This window comes from Taeniopygia guttata, chromosome Z, assembly GCF_048771995.1.
Source record: "Taeniopygia guttata chromosome Z, bTaeGut7.mat, whole genome shotgun sequence".
Lineage (NCBI taxonomy): Eukaryota > Metazoa > Chordata > Aves > Passeriformes > Estrildidae > Taeniopygia > Taeniopygia guttata.
The window spans coordinates 49,020,853-49,044,589 of record NC_133063.1 but is presented as its reverse complement, the minus strand read 5'-3'; the positions used below and the strand labels follow the sequence as shown (position 1 = coordinate 49,044,589).

The 23,737-nt window shown below is 40.5% G+C and overlaps 1 protein-coding gene across 12 annotated transcripts in view; it reads left to right on the top strand.

The window, feature by feature from the left end:
* Positions 1 to 23,737, top strand: part of PRLR (prolactin receptor) — a 183,464-nt gene that overhangs the window by 78,882 nt on the left and 80,845 nt on the right. The window contains exon 1 of one of the 12 annotated variants that reach the window (XM_041711421.2): positions 2,066 to 5,112. The exons of the other annotated variants lie outside the window; for them this stretch is intronic. The gene's annotated coding sequence lies outside the window, so the exon portion shown is untranslated. Of the gene's footprint in view, positions 1 to 2,065; positions 5,113 to 23,737 lie in introns of those variants that run through there. 12 annotated transcript variants of the gene reach the window in all.

Below are 23,737 nucleotides of genomic sequence, written 5' to 3'. Positions count from 1 at the left end.
AGTAATCAAGCTTGGCTTAATGAAGGAGAAAGCTGTCACATCATACAGTGATCCCAGCCTAGAAAAGTTATCTGTATTAACAGATAAACTCAAATGAACATTACAGCCTTGTTCAAAAGAATTTTATAAGGCAAGGGATACAAGCCTGAATTAGCATATGATATATATATATATATATATATACAATATATATATGTACAGTCTGTATTTTAATATATGGTCTGTACTAAAAATATGTATCAAAGTGTATTGTATATATATTGAACATCATAAGACAAGGATGATTCCTGAAGAGCAGCTCTCAGTGATGGCAGCTACATTTCTTATTTAAATTCTGGAGATGAGTTTATCATTTCATTCTGTTTCAAAACAAAAGAAAAAATAATATAAAAATAACTTCTGTAAGGCTAAACTACTTGGTTAATTCATTTGTTTATTAATTCTTTCAGGCCTTATAAAAATTTCAGTTTTCTTCAACACTGTTAGTTGGGTCTCTGAATTGTCCCTCACCTGCTAGGAGACCCATTTTCTCTATTACACCAACAGGGATCATGAGTTGCAGTGGCTGAAGACTCGAGCAAGTGTGGAGTATTTTTCACTAACTGATGGACAACTTTTATGCAAGATATGTGCTCACTCCTGGTAGAAGTTCTGCATGTCACACTCACATGACAGGCTCACCCAGAAAGTGCCAGATCCTTTAGGACCAAGCAGTCTCCCTTCCTTTGCTCCTGTCAGCCTCCACATTACAACCATCAGTTGCACCTGAGGTGATAAGGTGATGACTGAGGTGACAGTTGTGATCCTGAGGCTTGTCATGGCTGCCTGGCTCCTGCTTGCCAGTGTGATCCATGCACATGGAGGTCATATCAACTGAGATCCCTGTGGGAGCATCCACTGCGTGGTAATGCAAAGATCACCAGCTGTTCTGAGAGTAGAAGGACTGGGGATTTCTGAAGCAAGTGGCAGTCTCCCACATCCCAAGAAAAGGAGTGCAATAATAAACTAACCTAAGTGGAGACTGCTGTTGAGAGCTGGAGAAGGATTATAGTGTCACACAGACCTGGCTCCTGCAGTGGTTGTGTTTTTCTGCAAGAGGCACAAAGGATATGTGGAGAAAACTCATAGACATTATGACTGGAAATGTGGTACATGTTAAGAACAGAAATTTGAAATAAACCAGCATCAGTGCTTTGTGGCTAATACCAAAACTCCAGGAACAAGGAATATATTTTTGATGACATGAAATACATGCAGAGTGTTCTGGACTTGCTGGCCTAGGAGCAATTCTGGGTAAACAAGAACCATCATTAGGCCTTTCTCAGATAGCATTGGCTACAGCAGTGGCAAAAGGATGATCACCATTGTGCTAAGGACATCCTGGTCCTCTGGGTTCCTTGCTGTACTTCTTGGGTGAGCTTTCTATGTGTTGAGAAGGCCAGGACTTTAGAGACACGCTGCTCATCTGAGAGGAATTGAGTAGCCATGGCACCTGCCATGTATTTTCTTGTATAACAGATGTCCTGAAAGTACATTTTGTCTTTAGAGAAAGCCACATCAGATGTTTTTGGCAGCTGATCTTCAGAGGAGGTCATTGTTGAGAAAGCAGACAGCAGCAGAAAAAATATTGTTCCCTCTGTAGTTCCATAGCTTCTTATTTTGTTTCTTAGAGTGTTTCTACATTTAAAAACAGAGGGTTGCTCTGTTTTCCTGTTTGATTTCCTTTGCTGTCTTTTTTTTTTTTCCTTGAATTGCTGAGGGGGTGAGGAATGGCAGTGGCAAAACTGCCACAACCCTTCAACAGCGACTCTCCAAGGAAGGCTGAGTTTTTGATAGGTAAGAGCTGTAGGAGAGCAAAAAACAGACTGCAGTCTTCTCTCTGTACTCCTCCAAAGTAAATGCCCCTCACTACCTGACATGCTCCTTTTCACATTTTACCCACCTGTAAAGCTTTTTCCTGAAACCTTATTGATTTCTTTGACTGGTTCTTCCAAGTTTTGCCTTCTTTCCTGCCTTTCTTCTGATCCCATGTGCTTCCTGTTCTGCCTAAATGTCAGAACTCTGATGGAGCTCCAATGCAGAATAACTTCAGGTTATTGCAGTTATACTGATACAAATGTCATTACATTGAAAATAAAGTTAGGCCCTTGCACTCTTAATTTACTAAATCTTGCTTTCCTTAAGTGACATATTGATGTTACAGACTTTTTTTTTTTTTAGAATTTAGTAGGTTATTTTAACAAATTCCAAGCCTACAAACTCTTCTTAATTAATCGATCTCTAGAAACAAAATAGTTATGCTTCTAGATCAGCCACAGAGGAATTTTCCTCTGTTGATGATTAGGCAACTTAAAATCCTAACTTAAACCAGATTTCTGAAATTGATACACCAGTAAATTGTATGAGATGGGATGAGTCAAGCTGATAATACCTTTAAAGACTGGCCAAGATCTATTCCAGAAGTAGTTGTGCTTTTTTTTTTTTTACCCTTCTGAAAGTCTACTTCAATTTTTCATGCCCCAGTGGTTAGTATCCTTTTACTGTCTGATTTTATGTGTGCTCTGTTTCTACCTGCTCTTTTTGCTCCAGCATTGTTCATTAGCCTAAACTGCTATTGCACTTTTCCAGTGCTTACTCTCTTTCATATTTATAGACATACATTACCTTTATGGGGACATGTAAGTGCCTGTTTCATTTTCTGTCTCAACCTTTACTTTGTCACACTAACCCAGCCAAGTTCTGTCAGTTACCTTTTAATAGCTAGGCTTTACAGCCTTTACATCATCTGAGTGACCTTCCTTTTCTTCTGAGTAAACAAGAGATTTGAAAGACTGTTTTAAATGTAAGTGACCTGTCTTTTGTGCATATGGGATTTTACTACTACCTTAAAATAGTCACCTTAATCCAGTGCTCCTAGGATCAGAGTTGCCTTTTCTTGGCAGTATTCCACCAGAGGCTGAGTGTGCTTGTATTGACTTGCCTGACTGGCTACAATATTGCTAGCAGTATAGCCACAGGGACACAGTGTTCATTAAAAGCTGAAAAAGCTAATTCAAAATCATGGGGAAATATTTAAGAGCTATCTGCCTGCCTGCTGCCACAGTTACCAGGGCTGCATTACGTCAGCTGGCTATGACCTGGATAGCGCAGGTATAAATGTCTTAAGTTATCGTTTTTACTGATCCCAGTGTTAGTTCTTCACTATTACTCCTCATCTTTCACTACTAATCCATTAGTGTTTTACTTTTTGTTACGTTTTCCCCATCATTCAGATTCTAGGGCTATAAATCCTGTTTTGATTATAGGCAGAACTGTACATGCAGACCTTAACAATGTATCCTTCTCTTATAGAAATTATGACAGTAATAGTAATACTTCTTCATTCACTTTCATTTTAAAAGTTCCTCCCTATACAAATCTTAGCTTTCACATTCTCTCTTCCTTGTTTTGATCTGCTTGTGTTTAGCAGAGTCAAGCAGATGCAGAAATAAGACAACTGGGCACTGCCTGCTACATAACTGGTTAAATATGTATTAGATTCTACTTTGTGTTCCTTTTCTTATTTTTAAGGTGATAGCATCTGTTGAAGCAACTATTCCCTATTTATCAGGAGCAATTTTATCCCTTTCAACTCAGACAGTCACTGGTAGAATTTGCTCAGAGCTGGCTGAATGCTATGGGCATATGATAAATTTCAGGGATACCATCAGCTGAGTGTTTTCTGCCACCTATACATTCTGTTTCTAGCATTTGTTTGATCTCAGAGTGAGCCTGTTCAGAGGTTTACAAATAAGAAGAAGGGAAAAAAAAAAAAGGAATTGTCTTCCAGCACCAGCTGAACTTCCTATGCTGTCTGACCATGGAGTCAAATGGATAACACAGCACACATGATGGGAGCTCTGCAAGTGGAAGTGTAGTCTGACACTGATCTTCTGAGCAGCAGCTAGTGCTTAGCACAGCCAAACTCCACTCAAGGAGTACCCCTGAAGTTTTATAATTTCTGTGTTGATAGGTCACAAGGCACATACTCCTGACCTAAAAACATTTTTCAAGGAACACAAATGCTTGACAAGACACTGTTCTTATGATTACCAATTGTTTTGAATAGTCTGCAGAATGTCCATTTGGTCACAAGATGTGAGCAATTCTGACTTTGATTGGAGAGGCTTGTCTCAAGTAACAACATAGCATCCACACCCCTGAAATCCCTTTTCACTATGAAAAAGAGGCTTCTTGTTCAGTCTTCTTCTTTAAAGGTATCTTCACTATACATACACACATTTCAGTTTATATTCAGTTCACTGGCTTGAATACAGAGAATATAAAAATATGATTCAGTTAAAGCATTTATAAGAATATGTAAAAATGTTTTTAGTTAAGTAGAGCTAGATGACTACTGAATAATTATGTTAGTAAAATTCAAGCTTTATTGCATAATAGCTCTCAAAACTAAAAAAAAAAAAAAATTTCCCTTCTGTTTAATCAGCTTTTTGATGTAAAGCCAACGCCTTTCACTCTGTTGTAAAAAAACCAAATCTGCTATTCTAAAATATAAAACATTAACTACTGGTACACAAAAACCATTATGGAAACAGTTTATGTTGAAGGGGTATTTGGTTTCCCTCAGAAAAAAAAAAATCATGGGCAATAAACATTCAAAAGGAATCATAACAACCTGTAGAGTATGTAGCTGATGCTCCCAATTATTCTTTTTCTGCTGCTGCATTCCTACACTCCAGAGTACACCTCTCACCTTTACAGCGATCACACTACAGACATTGCTTGCACTGAAGAGAATCACTGTTTTGGCTGAAGCAAGGAACATAAGTGTTGCAAAACTGACTCCTCCTCTAATGGGGTGAGCATGTACAAGTACACAGAGTTGTATTTCTCCCAGAGCTGCCAGGCTGAATATTTTGCAGTCAGAGCTCTAAAGCTTACAGGCTTTTTCTTTGTTTATCTTTCTTTTTGGTCTTTCCCCCTCTTTCTTTCTGGATTTTTTCCTTCTTTAAATATATGAGAAACACTTTGAAATGCTGGATTTTCAAGTCCTTTTTCAGGAAGCATTCATGAGCTGGCATGGGTCAACAAACATTTCATTACCAGGCAAAAGTAAGTACTGCAGTTAAATCTGTTCCTACTGTATGTTTACCTTCCTGTAAAGGGTTTGGTGTTGTATAAAAGATAGAGTAGACTGTAGTTCTGTTAGCAGAAATTTAAAACTTACAGAAATAGGTAAAATCAGTTCAGCTTAATATAGTATAATAAATATCATATGGCTCACATTCTGTGAAAGAAAAAAAAAAGGATTTTTATTTGTAAGTCAGTGATTCTCTTTTTAAATATTGATATAAGCTGTGGACACAGAGATGCCACTCTTTCTGTATGCTTTTTTTTTTAAGTGACAGTTGGACTGTGTTTATTATTTCAAAGCCTTTTTAATCCACTTGGTAGTACTAATCTCATAATATATCAATATATTATATTATATAGTTTTCTATTTTATGTTTCCTAAATATACCTTTTTTTTGTTATTCATTAATGAAAACATCCTCCTGGAACTCCTATAACTGCCATCATATCTTCCACCATCTGATGTTCCCTAGTAATAATTTTATTCTTCTGTGTTACACTCTCTTATGTCTGCACATATATTCACTAGTTATCAGATTCTGTTTTGTGTTACTATCTTCCGAATGTGTTGGTATTGGCATAGACTGGCACTGAAAGGCTGAAGAGAAATGGGTCTGAGAGAGAATGGGGAGAAAGGCTGGTAAATGAGCTGGCAAGTAGTAAAGAAAACGATGTGCTTTGTTCCAAAGAGCATCTCTTCAGCCAATTTTCCGTGTATTTTATTGAAACACCGTACCATCAACATCTGTAACATTTTCACTGTTCCAACAGTCACCTGGGAATGCATTAATACCCTGGGAATGAATACAGCTTCCCTTGCTATGAGTTCCCTCTAGAGAGCGCAGCAGCCTGCCAGACAGTTGTGTGGATTCTGTGTCCGTGTTACCAGCATAAGATTTCAGCTGCAGAAATGCTCTGCTGCAGCTATCAGTCTTTTCTTTTGAGACTTGGCTTGCTTTTGTTGAGCTACACTAGGCACTCTCCCAAGGCAGGCAGATGGATTGCCCAGGCAAGTAATGCTTGCACACCCGCGTAGGGAAAGCGGCCATTTACCACGTGCGCGTTTCACAGCTCCAAGCATCCACAGCAAGTCTGCAGCGTGAACACTCGTCAGTCGCCTGTGACAAAGTGCAGCCTAGTTAAAACCCTGCACAAGGACTAACGTAAATCCCCACAATGGCTTCAAGCACACAGACTGTGGAGGGAAACAAAATGTGGAGAAATGCAGCTAGCATAAAGCCAGCAAGGAGCAAAAAGACTGATAGGTAATCCTAGTATTTTGTTGTTGTTAAAATCAATCTGGAAACCTGCCAGACTAAATTTTTTTGTCAGAGGTGTGATGCTTTGAAAGGGAAGGTTTTCAAGTGAGATTTTCACTGAGTTGAGTAGGATAAATCAGTCTCAGAATTTTCATCCTAATTTTTCAGATGGGCGTTAAAGTTTTTCAGCTATTTACATTGTATTGTCATAATTTTTTGTTGCTCAGCAAAATACACCTTTTTAATGTGTCAAGTTTATGGCTCCATCTGCAATTACCAACCGTACCAAGTTCAGTTAGCAGAAACAGGGGACAAATGGGGCTTTTGAAAGATCTGGCCTTCATTTAGAGATTGTGAAAGTTTGACTTCCACACAATCCTTATGGCAAACGTGAAGCAAATGGAGTTCAGCTGCTTCATTCAGCTGTATCACTATTTGAGTCGAAACCTCTATCCTCCCAGGTGGCTTTCTTCTCCCAAATCAGACACAGGTTAATTACAGACTCAAAGAACACTAGCCTGTCCCTACCAGGCTTCCATTTGTTTTGTTTGAAACTAATGTTCTGGTATTTCAAGACACTCAAATTTACAAATTTGCAAACTCTATTTTTTATATATTTACATACCCACCTGTACATATCAATGCACTTCTTATTCTTCCGGCAAGTTTTTTTAGAGTTTTGTCGCAAACTGTTGCTATGTAATACCCTTCTTTCGAACTTTTCTATTCCTCCAAGAAAACCTGAGTTTTTTGTGGCTTCAGCACCACTTTTGTTTTCCATTTATTTCTTCAGTACAGCTGCCTTTCAGAGAGGTTGCTTCACAAGGTAAGATCAAAGGGCACGTCAGACTATACCCTAAGTTTTTGGTTGTACTCATAAATTGGATTAATCTAATGCTCTAACAACTTTGTTTACAAAGACTTTCTCACTGAATTTTTCCAGACTATTCTCCTACAGTTTTAGGGGGATGCCTTGTTTGGTCTCTGCTCTTGTTTATCTGTGATTGCTATCAGATTTCTCCTTAGACTAGCTCTGAATTAAAAATCTTTTTTCAGTCTTCTGTGAGCCTGTACTTAGGCTGTATGGGTAGTTAGGCTAAACTTAATTGATCAATCTTGAGGTTGAGCTTCATTTTTTTTTGAAGAGTTAGCCCACATTATTTTAATGTAATTTATTAATTGGTCAGCTGTACCTATTCTGCAATCCTCACTCTTACCCTAAGTTATCATTGTGGATTAATTTAATTAGACATTATGAAGTCAAGGGTGCACAGTTTTTTACAAGCTAAATAATGAGAGAAGGAAGGTTTCTGTTGGCCTTCCTACCTTTTATATTGCCTGGTCTCACTGAAGAGGTCATGACCTTGCTTTGAGACTTTGCTTTATTGATCATAGATACAGGTTGGTATTGGTTCTATTTAATATGAACTTTAATTCTTCTAAAAACCTACTTGTTAAAAAACTTTCATATCCATCAGGCTATATTTGTAACCACTTTTTAGCCCTAAAACTTTGTAACTGCCAGTAGAGCCACTGGTAATTGCCCTGCTTGCGGCATGTACCTGCCAAGTGCAGCTGTGGCTCTGCCTGACCCTTCCTGTACTGTATGTACCCCACACCTAGAAGCAGCATATGACCAAGCAGGCAGTTATTCTCTTTTCCTGCTGCACTCTAAATTAGTGAATTAAAAATGAGAACGAATGAACGTTCAAAATAAACATTAAAATATCTCTGCTATTCAGGATTGCATTTAGGTTGAGTCCTATTGCAATTGTATATAATAGATTAGATTATCATTATGATCCCTCTAGATTTACAGACAATGATCTCTGAAAATATATCATTCAGCATATTTGTTACATCTGATATGATTCATCTTCCTTGTCTTAAGAAATTTTCTCATCTCCTGAATTTCAAACCCCTTACAACCTGAGGTAACCCAAGATTTTTGGCATGGCAATTCTCTTTCCAAATTCATTGTTTCCTCAGGGCAAAGTCATTCCATATTAACAGTGCTTTTAAATAGTCACATTTCCACTTCTGGTGAACATGTGATACATAACACCCTGTGAGCAAGTATATACTGGTCCATAAAAAGAGTCAATAAACTTGGCACCAATAATTTCTGAAAGCTTTCAGTCCTCTAACTGGAGAGAGAACAATCAGGGGCAATCATGATATAAAAACCAGAGGATTTAGAATTCAACAACAGATCATCTGTTTGATGAATATTTTAACATTTTGGATGCTGCTGTGTAGTGTGACCCTTCCTTCTTGGACAAAAGAGGAGATGGTCTTTGGAAAAGCAAAGATAACTTGTAGCCAAATCTACATCTGCTCTCAGCCTCTTTCAAAAATTGGATTGCTGCTGTTGCTCTTTCTTCACCCTTAAGCATTAGCTGGTAAATCATGAGAGTTCAACAAAGCCACTCCAAAAAGAGTAGGCTTTTCTTCAAAAAGATTCTTTTTATTAATCATAATGCAAAGAGAAAATAAAGAACAATTCACTTCAGTGATTATAGGGCAAATTCTACCTACCTTATGAAAGGTAGGTGGATCATGATTTTGTGAATATAGAATGAAATTGGAAAAAAATAGAAGGTATGTATTTTGAGTTAAGAATAATGATTAGTCTTTAAAACATTAATATATAAATTGTATATTTGTTTAAATGGAAGTGTTAACTAAACGATCTTGTATAATTAAACAGGTACAGTGGTAAAGTCTGAAGTTAGAATCCTCATGTGGCCCCTTTGTTTTAAGTAACAATATAAAGGATTTCTTTTTTTTGTCTAGATAAGGTAATTGGGTACGATCATACTATTTCGTCCTAATATAAGAAAGAAAAAATAGTTTCCTGCGGCTTCTAATCTTCTCTTCAGGAAAAGCCCTACTTCATGTGCCTTGTGTCATCTCTAATCATCATATATCTGCTTTACCTAAGTAATACCAAATTACCCCAAACTCCCTGTAATTATTACTGTTGTATGTTAAAATGTAAGTATAAGTATTTATAAGTAAGTTCACTCCCTATATATATGTTATGAATGAGGTCTTCTATGTCTAATTTAATAAACCACAAAATTAAGATTTAGCAGCAGTTTTAATTGAGCAGTAATTTTATATAAAATAATACAATCAAATTTAATCAAGCAGATACAGAAAGAAATCTGGCAGTGGCTTGGATAAAGCATAAGCAAAACCGATTGATTGGGGTATGGGAAGGGTTTTTCTCACCCTGCCTCCCATACAAGAAACAAAGGAATCCAAACACAGCTTTTATACTGTATGGTAATACATATTCATCAATATTTTCTATAAATCTCCTCCTATTTTCAATTCTTGAAATCTACATCCCTATACTGCATAGTGCATGCTCCACCTGCTGCTAAGGGGTCTTCTTGTCTTTTCGGTGGTCGCTTCCAGCCAAAGCTTCTTATCATCATCACTGTCCTTTGAACAACCCCACAGGCTGCACATGCACCCCAAGTCTTGTGTTATATAGAAGCCAGCATTATATTCCAAAAATAAGCCTTATTATTTCATAGATACCTAGAATCATCCCAGTTTTGTCCATTTCAAGGCCAATTCTTTAACTATCACAAGGCCTATTCTGTTTTGGGATTTTACTTATCTCAAACTACGTTCTATATCCTATTCTCTCATGAACATCTGAGAACATCTGTTTCATTACATGAGTTACATATCCTTTTCTGTTACAGTGTGCTCATGGGCACTCTGTTTCCCCTACCCTGGGACCCTGTGACTCTGATCAAGATAACCCTGGACCCCTCCTTCCTGCCCCAACGGGGTTGGCGGAGAGCCAAAGAAGCCCACCCTGTCCAAAGTCTAGATAAACCCCTGACAGTTCCTGTTTGTTCTCTTTTGCCCCACTCTCCTCATGGACATCACAGAATAAAGAGAGCTGAACCAACATATATCGGGGTAAGAGCTTCTTTTGGAAATCTTTGTCATCTCCTGATATTCCTCCCCTCAAAGCCTTGGATCTCTGTGCTAGCCTGATAATTCAGGGGGCTGAGGGTGGGGGAACGTCAGTTGGCCCCCAGCATGTGCTGCCTATATGCCCACGAAGGTGGTGGAGGTTCTATTTCAGAGGATCTCAATAGCTTTTTGGGACAGTCAACTGCCCTATTACTCTAGCTGCCTTTAAAGGCTTTGAGTGACAGGGAAAGGTCAGGGACCTTGCCTGCGTACCCCAGGCGAGCTGGCTGGAGACAGACCCCAGACAAGTTCACAGACGAACCCCACAGTTCATAGGCTTGGTAGGTCCTCCGATCGCGTCATCCCGGGATCGCGTCTGGCTGGGAGGATCATTACCATAGTGACTGCGGGAAGCTACATGCGAGGGACGCCAGAACCCTCCTCACGTCAGCTTGGAACCGGCAGGCTGTTTGGAGCAGAACGGACCGCTCTGACTGACAGTACCCGTGTTCCCTGGGGGGTGAAGTGACGGGAGGGAGTCAGCAGCTCTGGCACAGTGGCGGGAGAAACTCCCCTGTCCCAGAGTTAGAACTGGAGCCGCTCCGGCAGCGGCAGGACAAGCGCCCCTCCCCCTCACCCCCCTGCACTTGGATTCCCATGCTACGGCAAGAATTCAAAAAATTCATGCTGTGTTACAAAGTCTGGTGGAGAATAGACCAGCGATACGATTAAAATAATGGGTGCAAAAGTATCGGTGGAACAAAAGAGCATACTAAAACACCTTAGCAATATTCTAAACAATGTATCATTCTCAAATAAGCTTCTCCTGCACTTTGTATACTGGCTATCAACAGAAATACCAAATTTTACTGTGCAAGAACTAAATTCGCTTTCTTTTTGGGACAAAATTGGGCAGATATTAACTTTAAAAGTCCAGAAAGTCTTGATTTATTCCAATATTTTTACAAGCCTGAAAAAAGATTTTAGAACCAGAAAAGAGCATACATACACAGAATCACAGTCCGAATAATCCTTTTTCACCCACCTGCCCACCACCTCAATATCCCAGCCCTGATATCCCTTCACCCATCCTGTATCCTCTCCTAACACCTGGTTATTCTGAGAAATATAGTCCGGAGTTCCCTTCACAGAGCCCTGCAGTGTCTCTGAAACACACGCGGGAGCATGATGGCAACGACCATGTGCTCCAACCCCCTCCCCCTCCTCCTCACAACCCCTTCCACCCCCCACCCACCCACCCCTCCTCCAATCCCTTGTGGCCTCCAACAGCCCCTCCACACCCTCCTTACCAGAGCCAGCCCCTGCCTTACCTCGGGAACGGGGGTGGGTCCGGCCCCTGCACAGCTCCCAGCCCCAGCGCTGAGGACAGCGTGGCGGGGGTGCAGGGCATGGCAGCCCAGCAGCTCACAGCATGGGCAGGGCCGGAGTTTCCACTGTGGCACAGAGAGCCCAGGAAAGCGGGAGGGAGCTGCTTCTCACCGGGACTTGGGGGGTGGCGGGGGGACACAACCCTGCCTCTGTCGATGAATCTATATCATCTATAGCACCGATTGTTTATTTAGGTAGAAGAAACAGTACCAGAACATACCAACCACTACCATATAGAGACAAAACAGAGATCTGCAAAATACGGAAAGATTTTGGGAGGTCCAGTGAGATTTTCAAAGACATGATAAGGAAAACCTTCAATTCAGATGAAATGGTACCTAAAGATATCACTGATTTATTTAAATGTTTACTAACACCTTCTGAATATGAGATATGGGAAAATAAGTGGAAGTTAGCTTTGACAGTAGTTTTACAAGAAATACAACAAACACCCAGTGATGCCATAGACAGTGGTGGCAACCTTGTTACAATGCATCATTTATGTGGTACAGGAGACCTACAATGCCCAGAAAAACAACCCAGACTGTTATCTAGGTCAGTTTTGGAAAAAATCTGTAATGCTGCAGAAAAAACATTGTATCAATTACCAGTAACTGAGGCTAAGGGCAGCTATATTAACATTAAACAATTTCCTTCTGAGAGTTTTTTACAGTTTGTGTATCATTTGAGAACCCAAGTTGAAAGACAGGTGCAAGACCATAGGGTACAAACAGAGCTGATTAAAGAAATGGCTCAGAGGAATGCGAATGAGACCTGTCGTAGAATTATCCTCAGCCTTCCTCTCGACCCAGCACCTAGTCTTGCCCAGATGATTAATGCCTGCGCCAGGAGAGCAGAGCTGCTCGATACCCCTGACAGTCATACAACATCTGCAGAACTACAGCCTGTTGCAACTGCTGCACCAAGTCCAAGGAAGCAACCAATGTCATCAGACCAGCTGCAGCACATCATCTGCCTGCGTTGCAAGAAACCAGGACACTTTGCCAGAAACTGTCCTCAAAACCAGAACCAGAGACAGATCAACAAACAAAAAAAACTGAGTGCAAAGCGTGTGCCCACTGCTAAAACAACTACGCACAAAGATAAATATAGCAGGACCCACACGGGACAATGCCTTTTAACAAATAAGGGGGAGGGTGGGACTTATGGTGTGGGGGGACAGAAAAATAAAAATGTAAAACGTACAACTAACAAAGTTTGGCAGCCATTAGGCCGACCTCACCTAGTGGCTGCCAAAGGATTTCATTTCAGATCCACAGATTGGGGAGTCATTATAGTGGACCTGTCAAACAGCTCACAAGACCTGCAGGCATACCAAATGGAACTGGACAGTGAGTATTTTGTTATTGGGGACACAGCATACACATCTCCAGAGACTGAAATAGTTCCCATGACTACTAAGGGAAAAATATCCAGTCTTAAGCTATTGGCACATTGTTCACTCCCTCCATTTTACCTAGAAAAGGGGCAAATTCTTGCACAAGCCATTCTCATCCCAGTAGAAATAACAGTAGAAGGAAAACCACCAGAAGTCTACTGGGCAGAGGTGGTAGGAGAGGACAGACCCTCGATGGCATGCAACCTAGCACATGGGTCAGAGCACCTTCAGGTGGAAGGGGTTCTAGACACAGGTGCAGACATCACGGCGATACCTAAAACCATGTGGCCACTGCATTGGGAATTGGAACCTGTGGCAGGCAAACTTCAGGGCATAGGAGGGACCACATTGGCAAAAATTTCAAAAAATGTTGTGCAAATTGAGGGACCTGATGCCCATTTGTGGCAGACTATAAGGCTCCTCTGTGGGGGAGAGACACCATGTCCCAATGGGGAGTCCAGTTGGTCATTCCTAAAACACCCCAGGATTTTTGGAAGTAACCACTGTGGGGCGCCCTGCCCCCAAGTTAAAGTAAGGTGGGTAGCACAGTGGCCTTTGAGTAGTGAGAAACTCGAGGAGCTTGAGAAACTTGTGAAGGAGCAGTTAGCTCAAGGACACCTGCAAGAGACAGACAGCCCTTGGAATGTCCCAGTCTTTGTAATAAAGAAGCCTGGGAAGGACAAGTGGAGATTGCTCCACGATCTCAGAGAAATAAACAAAACTGTAGAGGAAATGGGACCTCTCCAACCAGGGATGCCTAGTCCAGCTATGCTCCCTCAAAATTGGGAATTAGCTGTATTAGATATGAAGGACTGTTTCTGCCAAATCCCATTGCACCCTGAAGATGCCCCGAGGTTTGCATTCTCGGTTCCTACCATCAGTCAGGAAGCCCCGATGAAACGCTATCACTGGAAAGTTTTGCCCCAAGGTCTAAAATCCAGTCTTTTCATATGCCAACAGTATGTAGCAGCGCTACTGTCTCCACTACGTGCAGAGAGAAAGGACGCCATCATCCTTCAATACATGGATGATGTGCTTGTGTGTGCCCCCAGTGACTCTATACTCCAATACACGCTTGACCTAGTGGTTGGGATTTTAACCTCTGTTGTATTTCAATTGCAGAAAAACAAAGTTCAAAGAATGCCACCTTGGAAATACCTGGGCCTGGAAATCTCTGCAAGGACTATTGTCCCACAGAAATTGGAGATCAATTGCAACCCCAGAACACTAGCAGACCTCCACTCACTGTGTGGGTCTTTAAATTGGGTAAGGCCCTGGCTAGGCCTCACAAATGAGGACCTAGAACCTCTCTTCAATTTATTGAAGGGGAGAAGGAGCTGGCCTCCCCCAGGGAAATGACCTCAGAGGCAAAGACAGCAATCAAAAAGGTATAGAAGGCCTTGTCAGAAAGGCAGGCACATCGGTGTGACCCAAACATGCCTTTCCAGTTCATTGTTCTAGGAAAGCTGCCACACCTGCATGGGTTGATTTTCCAATAGATCGAGGGGCAGAAGGATCCACTCTTAATCGTAGAATGGGTCTTCCTATCATACCAAAGATCCAAGACCATCACTAGGCCACAAGAGCTGATAGCAAAGCTGATTCAGAAGGCAAGAGTGAGGTTGTGTGAATTAGCAGGGTGTGACTTTGCATGTATTCACCTCCCAGTCAGGCTTTCTGAGGAGGGAAGGAACTCTCCTGAGAGACTGACCAAAGGGATGTTTGAGCATTTGCTCCAGAGCAGCGCCAGTCTCCAGCTATCTCTGGACAGCTACAGGGGACAAATATCAGTCCATGCCCTGTCTCACAAGTTGTTCAATGAGGAATTCCACCTTATTCCTCAAGAGAAAAGGAGACGGAGAGCACTCAAGGCTCTCACAGTGTTCACTGATGCCTCTGGGGCTTCCCACAAATCGGTGACGACTTGGAGAAATCCACAGACTCAGCATTGGGAAGCTGATATTGAGCTTGTGGAGGGATCCTCCCAGGATGCTGAACTGGCTGCAGTGGTGAGAGCTTTTGAGAAGTTTTCTGAGCCAATCAACTTGGTGACAGACTCTGCCTACGTGGCAGGAGTAGTGTCCAGGGCGGAGCAGGCTGTGCTCAAAGATATAGAGAATGAACATCTCTTCAGATTGCTCTCAAGGCTGATTTATTTAATCTCTCACCGAGAGCATCCATTCTTTGTGATGCATGTGAGGTCATATAATGATTTGCCAGGTGAGATTGCAGAGGGGAATCGCAAAGGCAGACTCCCTTGCTGCACCAGTCGAAAAAGCACGTCTCCCTGATGTCTTCCAACAGGTAAAGCTGAGTCAACAGCATTACCATCAGAATGTGCCAGGTCTGATTCGACAGTTCCAGATAACACGGAGTTAGGCTCGAGCCATTGTGACCAACTGTCCTAATTGCCAGCTCCAGGCCGTGCCATCGTTGGGCATGGGGGTAAACCCATGGGGCCTTGGCATCTGTTAGGTGTGGCAGACAGACATCACACACATTCAGAGTTTTGGTCGCCTTGAATGTGTTCATGTAAGCCTGGACACATTCTCAGGTGCAGTGTATGCCTCTGCTCATATAGGACAAAAGGCTGCTTGTGCCAAACAGCACTAGTGGAAGCATTTTCAGCATTGGGGGTTCCAAAAATGATTAAAACAGATAATGGCCCAGCGTATATATCCAAGGAGTTCCTGGAATTTCTCCAGCAGTGGGGAGTGGAACATAAAACTGGAATTGCCCACTTCCACACAGGTCAAGCTGTAGTCGAGCGTGCACACCAGACGCTCAAACAGGTATTGAAAAAACGAAACAGCTCAGCTCTGTGGATGTCGCCACGAGAGAAGCTCTGCAAAGCCATGTTTACCATCAATTTTCTGAACTGTTCATTGGAAAACATGAGTCCACCTGTTGTACATCACTTTAACAGCGGCAACCAGTTCAAATTGTCTCAGCACCCACCGGTCCTGATTAGGGATCCAGAAACTTGGGAAACCAAGGGTCCCTATGAACTTGTAACCTGGGGTCGTGGCTATGCATGTTTAGCTACTCCCTCAGGCCTTCGGTGGATTCCCCAGAAGTAGGTGAAACCTTTTGTCCCCAAGAATCCAAGTCAGACAGAAGGGGACAAGAAGCAAGTAGCTGATGCTTCAAAGAGAAGACGTCGCCAGATGGAAGAAGAGGAATGCTCCTAAGCGTGAATTCCTTCCGGCAGAAACAGAAACTTTAACATGTACTTAAAATGTTTGTTTTTCCCTTTTGGAGAAAACCTACCTCCCACTCAACCCTGTGATGAACGCCATCCAAGTTGTCATCCTGCGAATGCTGAAAAGAATATTTAAGGGCTGGGAATTCACAGGATGGTGGACATCTATTGTTAGATCAATTTTGTTACTCCTTGTTATTTTGTTCCTTGTAACCTTGGTGTTTGGGATCCTGCATCACTTGATTTTCAAAGCTATCAATGGTCTCATACCTTCTACCTCAGAAGTCAACCACATAGAGTTGGCAAACTTGAGGAGGTCTGACTACACCACCAACTGTAGGTGGTGGGAAACCCATACTCAGGGTTGAATCGAGCCCAGTGTATTCCTGTAACCTTGTTTCACAAATAAGGGGGAGGTGTTACAGTGTGCTCATGGGCACTCTGTTTCCCCTTCCCCAGGACCCTGTGACTCTGATCAGGATAACCCTGGACCCCTCCTTCCTGCCCCAACGGGGTTGGCGGAGAGCCAAAGAAGCCCACCCTGTCCAAAGTCTAGATAAACCCCTGACAGTTCCTGTTTGTTCTCTTTTGCCCCACTCTCCTCATGGACATCACAGAATAAAGAGAGCTGAACCAACATATATCGGGGTAAGAGCTTCTTTTGGAAATCTTTGCCATTTCCTCCCCTCAAAGCCTTGGATCTCTGTGCTAGCCTGATAATTCAGGGGGCTGAGGGTGGGGGAATGTCACTTTTCCTCTATTATATTACTTTTTAACAAATATTTTCTAAAATACCTATATATAGTTACAATTGTATTGTAATTGTGTAATTGTATACAATAGTTATAAACTAATCATATTCATTTATCATCATTTCTCCCATTTTCTCTTTTGATCATATTGATTGGTGCTTTTCATTAAAAGACTGAATCTTGGTATCTTCCACATCCTCAAAAATCCAGTTTTTCACATTTGTTTCGCTTTTTGATAAATTTGATATGTGGTATTTTTATTTTCATAATGCAGGAGATAAAATATGGTATAGGCAGCAATTCCATTAATGAGTCCAGCTAGTATAAACTACTAGACTTCCCTAAAGAAGCTCTTGGTACTTTTGATTAACACTTTTCCATTGTGACCTATTTTGAGACAGCATCTCGGCGCATTATGTTTTTTCACAAACTCTTCTTTCTTCTGCTTTTAGATAGTCTAAAACTAATCTATTTTGATATATTGTTGGTAGCATGTGTGTGTTTTGTTGGGTTGCTGATTTGTTTAAAATTATTTCAACTCCCACTTGCAGTTTTATCAGTCAATTTAAAAGATAGTTCGGAGTTCTACATCCTCAGGTTCTATTTTGATCCCAAGTAGTCAGATCATAGAAGTCTATGATCCTTTCTATGGGCTATTTATTTTCACTCTGTTTATAGCTGCCCCTTATCAAAAAGTTTAGGTTTGTCTTGTTATTGTTCATGGCTTTATCAAGAGGGGCATCCTCAAGCAGATTTCCCTTGGACCATGGCAGGGTGAAGAAGGAGGGTTGGATAACTCCTAAAATACAGGTTCCCTTCCACCTCTGGGATAACTTACTATGCACTCACTGTTCACAAATCCAGTATATCCCATCAGGGCCTTCTACGTTCTAGTTATATTGTCTGGTTGATTCGAATAGGGTTCTACATTTTCTATAGAGTGGTAAGTGTTAGCTCTAGAACTATTATACCAGCATGGATTAATTTGATTGTCTCACTTGTAATAATTTCTCTTTGTTATTCTCCAATACCCATTGGTTTTATTTGGCCGCCAGGTCTTACTTCTACTATCTTAATTTACAATTAATGTAGATTTACAGGGGATATGTCCCACCTCTTTGATATAGTTCTTTCCTTCTCAAGTTATACAAACTGATCTAACTACTTGGTGACTTAAAGTCTACTCTTTGGACCGTTTTATTTTCTCAGAAATTTGGGTGTGATTCCCTTTTAAAAAGTGTTCTGGAGCTAGACCTTCACCACTCCATGGCTATCTTTCAGCTATTTTAATTCCCCCACAAATTTAACATCTTTCTAAACCTAACTTGGTTGTGATTTTTTTGCATTAAGTCTACAGAAATATTTCTGCCTGAGGTTGGCAAACCCCAGTCGCTATCTTGCTGCTTTAATTGATTATTTTACACTCTTGGATTTTTTTCCTTTATTCTTACCCTGATGAATTTGTTCTGAATCTCCCCGCTCTTTTCTTTTTGGGAAACAAAGGAATTCTCCTTCTGTGGGGCAGTCTGGGCTAAAAGGCATCCATTCACCTAATCCTAGATTAACTCCCACTCAATAGACTCAGCCATTTCTATGGGAAATTTCTAAACTTGTATCATTATAACATTCAGCATCAACAGTATGATGTACTGAGAAAACAGTTATCAGATTGTGGCCATCCCGTATGAGTTGGTAGCATTTATTACAGGGGTTGCTAGATGCAAAGAGTATCATGATACATGTTAGGAGTAGGTATCTCAGGAGTTTTGACTCTCTACCTCTCTCAAGGCCTCTTGAGTTGCAGCCAAGGGCCAAGATAGTAGTCTTCTCAGTAGCAGAGTCTATGTCGTGGAACCTCATTGCTGATATCATTTCTGTTGAGCCAATCTCCGCTCTTACCCCTTGGATACAATGATAATAGCACAGGATACTATTTCTGTGTAGCCCACCTGGGTGCAGTGATGATGGCACAAGATACTTACAGTCTCGAGGCACTGTCCTATCCCTTTCCCTGGGTTAATTGACAGTTCTTTTCTTACTAAGTAAAAGGGGCTCTGGAGATGTGCCAACTACAGGTAATGTTTTTATACTCGTTTCTATAAGACAAATACTAAAAAAAATTAGTTAAGCAATAATAAAAAAAAATGGTTATAAAATCTAATTTATTGGTTGCTTTCTACTCTGACGTCAGGGATAATTACTAAATCATCTTTGCCACTAATAAACACATTTGTGATGCTAACCTGCACCAGGAACGAATCTGTGGTGTGGCACATAGATTTCCTTCCCACAAAAGCTGTCAGTGATAACACAATTATCTATTATAGAATGTCGCACTTGCTCTCTTGCCTGTTCATAGGGTATTGCACCTAAAACTTGTTGGTCTTTGTCTTCTATTAATTGAACAGTTGCATTAAAGGTTCTATCTCTATTACTTAAAGGTGTTTCTAAAAAATCACTTAAAAAGCATGCTATTGTAAGCTGGTCACATAAGCGATTTAAGCAGGTTAAACAAAGCAGTTGATTTTCCCCTTCTTCTATTTTGGTTGCTTTCTACTATGAGTTAAACTGTACAGACAATACAAATCCACAGATGACAACCTAGGTTGTGCCCATCCCATTTCCAGTGGTTGATTTCTTTCTGGACCTCTGTTGCTAGCATTGTTCTCTGATCCCAGTGTCTCAAGAGATGGTGAATTCATTCTTCGCAATGTTGTTCAGCTTCTGAACACAACAGAGTTATTCACCCCAGTGATTCTAAAATTGATGGCAAGCTGGTGTTTGAGCAAAGATTAAAATTTAATTTACAAAATTTCCAAGTTGTGGTACAGGAATTGGTGGTTTGTTATCTTACAAGGGTATGCTTTTCATCTGTAGTTTGTATGTTCAAATTGAGCTCGCTACTGTACGATTTATCAGTGTGTTTATACACTGGACACAACTCTGATGGTGGATATCCCCGGTGACAATGTTAATACCACCTCTCCTTACAATAGTTACGTTCAGTGCTTACAATTAGTAGCTTATATAAAAATTTCTGGTTGACATAAACTATACTTTGTAGTTAGCCTTTGGTACACATTGCACATTTTCCCTTTGTCACAACACAATCACTTCGACAAACAAAACAAATAACACATATTAAACACTCACACATTTAGTTTGGCCAAACTACATAAAACACATTTATTACTATAAAAAATTTTACCCCTAATTATTTTGTTTTATCATTTCAAGTTGTAATCTAAATCTTGGAATAATATGCTTCAACAAAATTTTGGCGACTGTTTGATCTATAGCCCGAGCTTCAGGGAATGCTTCTACCCACTGAGTCAATTAATAACTAATAGATATTTCCACCTGCCCACTCTGGGTAATTCGATAAAATCACTCTGGGTCCTTTTAAATGGCCTTTATTCTATATGGTCACCCCCAGAGGGATGACTTCTCAACACCTTTTTGTTCACTTTTTAACATGTAAGACACCCCTGAGTAATTTGTTTTCTGATTTTAAATATTCTTATATACTCACAAAATTTAAAAAATGATCACAAAGTGCTCTTGTTTCTCAGTGAGTCCGTCAATGTCTGTCTGACTAAGGGTTTTAGTCCTACCATTAGGGAGAATCTATTGTCCTCCCCTTTCAGAGTTTCCCCTAACTTCTGTATGGCTGCTAACTCTGCTAAGGAAAACTATGGTGTTTTATTCTGTGTTTCTGCTTTCTAAAAAGTCACAAACAGCCGCTGCTGTTTTCCCTCAAGGCAGCTTTTTGCTTTATCGTTAGCCAATCAAGGGAGGTTATCAAGATAGCTTCATATTTTACTATTGTTTTTACTCTTTGTACAACTTGTTCAGTTCCTCTAATTCTTTCCCTGTGATCTTTTTTATATCCTTTTTTTGCTTCTTTTTGTTTTTCATCTAATTTCTCCCTTAATGCAATTCCTCTTATATTTATACTTGGATTGTTTCTATTTTCAGCTTTATTGAAACAAAAAAAAATTTCATATTGAGGACAAATTTGATTGCTGTAAGGATAAGGAGCTCATTTATTGAATTATAAATTTTTCTTTAACTAGTACAGTTTTCTATTTTTAACACACACATCTATGAAGCTGCTGAAATCATAACAGGCAGCATTGACATATGGATGTGCCACTAACGCAGGTTTCATCTTGTCCCTGATCCCACATAGGGTGATTTTTTTTTGTCACAGGGATCATAGTTATTTGAACTTTTTTTTTTTTGCATAGACTGTTTTCTCATTGTTTACTCTTACACCACTTGTTTTTTCATCACTTGTTTCTGCATTGCTTGTTCCTGCATTGCTTCCTATTTCTTGAACTTTGTCCCATGCAGTTTTATGGTTTTGGCCAGTTGCCAAGGGTATCACAATAAGCATAGCGAAAATAACCAATCCCTGGTGTATTAATCTTTCTCCTTGAGTGTTTGTAAGTCCTCTTTCTTTCTAAATTTTTCTAAAAGTGTGTACTACTCTGAAAGTGTATTTCAAGTCTGTGTAAATAGTCTCTTCCTCGTCCGTTAATAGCAACACACAAAATAATGCAAGCCTAGGACAGGCTAAGGGAACCAGATTCCTTTCCTACTAGTTTTTCTTCACTAGTTATAGCATTCCCAGATTTTCTTTTCCTATCTACCACTCGAGATGATCCTTCTGTAAATAATTTTTCTCCTGTTTTTAAGTCCTAGTCCCTTAAATCTGGATGTATTTTTGTTTGTAGCTCTATGACCTCTGTGCAGTCATGTATTAATTCTTCCCCTGGGACTCTGTAAAGAAACTGAGTGGGGCTTTGTATATTTGTTATTCTCAGCTCTTATTCAGGGGAAGATATTTCAACGATAATGGACGGAATATTTAATTCTCCTATTTCACCAGAATACCACACAGTGTCACTAATCTCCAGATTATAAATTTTCTTTAATGGGGGGATTATCCTAATTCCTAGGGCTATTATTCAATCCCTTCTTAATAAATTATTTCTTAACAAATTATTTCTGGTAATAACAATAAGTTATTTACCCTAACTATGTCATCTGATTCAACTTGTACATTTTTAATCATGGGGACTTGGAATGGTTCTCCCCCAACTCCAATTACTGGGAGCATTCCCAAATTCATTTGCATCCTTGGGGTAACTTTCATATGGTAGTCCTAGAGGCTCCTGTATCTACTACTAAAAATATTATTTCTTTATTGTGAGGACCAAATCTTAATTTTATCAAGGGCTATTTTGGTGTTTCAGTCCTCTTTACTAAATAGAGCCCCTGACACCCTTACTCCTCCTGAAACCTCTTTTTTATCTTGCTTCCTTTTCTTGCAAAATTTTTACAGGTGTTCCTTCTCATGGCAATAGAAACAGGTGGGTCTCAAGTCATTAGGGGTAGAATTTAGATTACCCTGATGTCTCAATGCTTTTGTGGATCCTTCAGTGTTAATACCCTTCTGTATTTTTCATTGTTTTAAAAACTTCTCTCTCTCTACTCCTTTCCCTTCCTCTATGCTTGACCCTCATACACATACAATCTTTGCACATGAACAGTTCCTGCACTACAACTTTTTTGTACAACTTTTTTTTCTACAACTTTTTGTAGCTCTTGCTCTAAATTTTCCAAGTCATCTAATATGTCCATTATGTCTCCCTGAGATCTAGTATTGGGGTTAATTTCTAAAAGCCAGGGCAAACCTCTTTAAAAAATGTTGCAACAATTAAAACTTCAATACCATCCCCAGGGGACTATCCCACAGAATTGCTGCCCCATCATTCAGAAACCTCCTTGTTTCAGACTAACTCTGCAAGCCTCCCTGCTGAGCACTCACTCTTAGGTGCAAGACGCCACTCGCTCTTGCCCTAGGTATTGGGGATTTTTTGGCAGGTAAATAACTAGAAGTTCCTTGTACCTGAGAAATCCTCTCTCACTCCTCATTCATGGTTTAATCACCTGTAATACTGCCTCATCTTTTGTCAGGCACTTGCTCCCGCCTAATTCCACTTATCCTAATATGCTCCTGCCTCTCACTCTTTCTTGCTTCAGCCTCCACAATCCTCCTTTCTCACTTAGCAAGCCTTTCTTATTACTTTTGCTAAAATTAAACCACACTCACTCACTTACCCTTTAAATATGCATGGCACAGCTGGGTCAGCACATCCACTCACCCCCTCACAGGACTTATGATGCCTAGTCAAAACACTTAACACAACAAAACAATCACTTCCCTCCTTAGCCAGATGAGCCCCTTGCAGGACTGCAGAATCGCGACCCTCAGAGGTCCACACTCACTTTGTGACTAGGTCACATCTCAAACACTCACAAAAACATAAAAGCATCTCTCCTTAGCTGGCCAAGTCCCACGAAGGACTGCGACTACCACAGCCCTTGGAGTGTGATGTCATGTCATAATCGTGCCTACACAAACACAAATGCAAACACACACCTGCCTTCACCCCACCTTGTGATACTCACAGTCTCCTTTCTCATGGGGATCTTCGTGCACAAAGAAGTTTTATGGATACTCTCACCTTTAGCTGGCACTCTTAAGAGAACCTTTATGCATGCTTCCTATTGCTAGCTCCTTTTGCTTATGCTTTATTGTAATTGGAACTCTTTCTCCAAGGAAGTTGGGTCTAACCTTGGGACCATCTAA